Source organism: Triticum urartu, chromosome 4A (assembly GCF_056163025.1).
Source record: "Triticum urartu cultivar PI428250 chromosome 4A, HENAU_Tu73, whole genome shotgun sequence".
NCBI lineage: Eukaryota > Viridiplantae > Streptophyta > Magnoliopsida > Poales > Poaceae > Triticum > Triticum urartu.
Window position 1 is genome coordinate 523,846,947 of NC_141876.1, and position 3,553 is coordinate 523,850,499.

Consider the following 3,553-nt stretch of genomic DNA (forward strand, 5'->3'; position numbering starts at 1 on the left):
ATGTTAATGTGCTTTATTTTACACTTCTATATTATTTTTGGGACTAACCTATTAACTGGAGGCCCAGCCCAAATTGCTGTTTTTTTGCCTATTTCAGTGTTTCGTAGAAAATGAATATCAAACGGAGTCCAAACGGAATGAAACCTTCGGGAACGTGATTTTTGGAACAAACGTGATCCAGAGGACCTGGGGTGGACGTCAAGAAATCAACGAGGTGGCCATGAGGCAGGGGGCGCGCCTACCCCCTGGGCACGCCCTCCCCCCCTCGTGGGCCCACTACTAGGAAAAACGCTACCAGTAGCGTAGGTATTTTGTATAGCAGTAGCGCGGTTTCCCGCGCTACTGCTATGGCGCTATAGCTAAATTTTAGCAGTAGCGTGTTTTTACCCCACGCTACTGCTAAAAAGTTAGGACTAGCGCGTGCAACCCATGCTACTACTATTCCTAAGTACTAGTAGAATGTCATTCTTTCCCCATGCTACTGCTAAGTAATTAGAAATCAAAATAATAGATGCAATATTCATGGATACAAATCAGGACACATCCAGGGAAAAATAAATGAAGGTCACACAACCATTTTAACACTTACATTCTTACTTAGCACTTGCAGCATTCATGGATACAACATTGAACATCTCAATTCAAAGAGATCAATACTTCAGACGCACACAAACATCACCGAAAGGTAGGTATCTTCCCTAGCATTCCACCACCAACCTAAGTATACCACTTCTCTAGATGTATCTACCAAGGCGTCGAGGTCCTTCACCTGGGCAACCTCCAGACAGTGGGGTCGAGGTCCTCCACCTCAACGACTCCGGACGGTGGCGTCAAGGTCCTCCACCTCGGCGACCTCCGGCGCTGCAATCACCTGGATAATCATCTCTATGACGCGGTCACCGGGCTTCACGGTGAAGTCCGTCTCTGAGTGGTTGAAGAGCACGATGCCCACCTGGTCGCGGTAGTCCACGTCGATCACCCCTGCACCCACGTCGGGAAAGTGAAAACTTGTTAGTTCGGGTACTTGTGTAGAGGTATTTTATTCATTTATCAGTCTCTTTAAGTCTATTAAGAATATTCGAAACGGAAAGACACCTACTAAATGCATACCCTAGCTATACGTGTTCATGCTATCTTGTTGTTTTGGTGTATACAAGAAATTAATACTTGTGTATTTGAGCTATATATGCTTGAAATATTTGACAGTTAACATTCTGTTCTACATTTATTGTTGCATGGACAGGGAAACAGACAACCAAGGAATTCAGAAAATCAATTCCCACTGCTTTTCAACATAGGGAATAGGCGAAGTCTATTTTGAATTTTGATATTCCATGCCAACTTCAAGTATATATGCTACCATGTAATGTTTGAACGTGGATCAAAATGAGATTTCAGGCTTTGTCAACCTTACCATGATCAGTACTAAATTCTCTAGGCTGCTCAACCTTTCCTTGTAGGCAGCATTTCTTTCACCTAGTATCTCGTTGTTAAGTTTGATAAGAAACCTGCATACTTTCAGATAGTCATCCATATCCTGAAGAAAAAAACAGTATACATTTTTAGTGACTCACAATATATCATCGAATACTGCTTTGGTTTACTCTAAGAATAATTGCTACAAGACTCTCTACATACATACATACATACATACATACATACATACAGGCAAAGCAATTTTCACCAAGAATCAGCTAGCAGTCTAATATAATTCCCTTTCCAATTACTCAAGGAGGGACTGATGAAAAGACAAGTTAATTAGCTGGTACAAAAATTAAACCTTTTGAGATGGACGGAAGCCCTCTTCATTCAGATCTGAAGATGGACGGATGCACCCAGTAGCTTTGTCGCGGACGGCGACGGAGGAGAAGATCTCTGCACAAATCTTACCACTCCATTGCTATCTTCTACCTGTAAATGAAAACAGACCTTACTTATCATAGAAGCAAATGTGTTTTTTTTCCAGAATAGATGTATTCAACAGAGACACTTCAATCATAGAGCTCAATATCTACTAGCTTAAATTCAAATGCTTTACTCAAGATTGAGATATCATACTGGACTCTGGCTGCACACTAACTACTCTGCGAGGTTTCCATCTAAGAAAGTAAGAAACTATCTACAGAGATAGTAAACGACTAGTCAGAATACGTAAACAACAAACTTTATACTAGAAGAGCTGCCGACAGTTAGAGAGCCATTCTTCTTAAGTTAGTAGGAACCTTGCTGTTGCAGCGTATTTGGGGGCATTGGACATGGTATCCATGCCACCGGCGATGACGGCGTTGTTGATCCCCGGCTGAATCGACCACAAGCATGACAACTATACGGAGCAGGCCAACAAGCAACAACATAAGTATAAGGTTTGGTAGTCAACCATGTGGCTACTTCGTTGAAGGTAGAGAGCTACTACCTCTCTTGCACATGGAAGGACTAAGAAAAATAGCAAACGAACCCCACAACCAACCTGCACGTAGCAGGTATTTCTTTGTGTGAATCTACAAGAACACACACATGCCTAGAAAAGCAACAAGTAAAAACCTAAGAATCAGAATTAGTACAAGAAGCATGGAAGGGCGTTTTCTCCTAATATAATATACAAGATGACACAAGCGCACTAAACCAGCAAGAAATTTACTGGGTTTCATGAGCCTTTTCCTCTTCACCCCGTATTATCGGTGACGATCTGTAGAACAACATGAATCGCTCCTACACATCAGCGAGCCTGGAATCAACGCACTATGCAAAAAATAAACTGGGTGGCAGTGCGCTAGATCCCTACCAATGCAGTAATAAAATAACACTGAACAGATCATGAACAGAACTAGTAATCTTTAGATGACACAGCGAAGCGAGCACAACATCAGGGGCTTGCAATCGATCGATCGACGCTCGCCACCGTCATGCCAAATCAGTTGTGACCCCACCCACCAAAGCGGGAACCGCAGTCCACTAGGCCGATCCCCGCCGACGCCGACAAAGGGAATCGACGGAGATGGACGGGGAGAGAGGCAGGGGAGCGGCAGCGTGCGTGCTTGCGTGCTTATCGCTGCGGCGTGGAGGGCCGGACCGCGACGACGACGGTGACAGATGGCGACGGGGAAGGAAGAGACGACGCTGCGCACAGGCCGGGAGCCCGGCCTTGGCTGCTGGAGATGCCGAGCAGCAGTTTCCCGTGTGTGCAGGGGCCTCCGGTGGACAGCAGAGGAGAGGAGGTTGAGGAAGGTTGGACGGGAGGCCGCTGGTGCAGGGGGTCTCGATCTAGATCTGGCTCGGGGTGGGTGGTGTGGGAGTACGTGGAGTGGACGGTTGGTGGCATAGTAGCAGCGCTGTGTGTCTCACCTACGCTACAACTATCCATATAGCAGTAGCGCAGGTTTTATACCCCACGCTATTACTATTGTCAGGTTTTATACCCCACGCTATTACTATTGTCTGATGAGGGGCAGGGTGGAAATCATTTAGTAGCAGCGCAGGTTTTTCATGCCCGCGCTACTACTATGTCAAACCAGTAGCGTGTTTTTTCTGCCGCGCTACTCCTAATTAGCAGTAG

At 45.4% G+C, this 3,553-nt stretch overlaps 1 long non-coding RNA gene across 4 annotated transcripts; it reads right to left on the reverse strand.

Moving 5' to 3' along the window:
• Window positions 1-489: 489 nt before the first annotated feature.
• Window positions 490-3,341, reverse strand: LOC125554059 (uncharacterized). 4 transcript variants are annotated; one of them, XR_007304308.2, is made up of 4 exons: window positions 2,414-3,341; window positions 1,781-2,323; window positions 1,415-1,537; window positions 490-981 (listed from the first exon to the last, which is right to left on the reverse strand). It is a non-coding gene; the product is annotated as an uncharacterized LOC125554059 (long non-coding RNA). The 4 variants fall into 4 exon arrangements; XR_015601480.1 differs by having other exon boundaries at window positions 1,781-1,911; window positions 2,059-3,337; XR_007304307.2 differs by having other exon boundaries at window positions 1,781-1,911; window positions 2,223-3,335.
• Window positions 3,342-3,553: the final 212 nt, after the last annotated feature.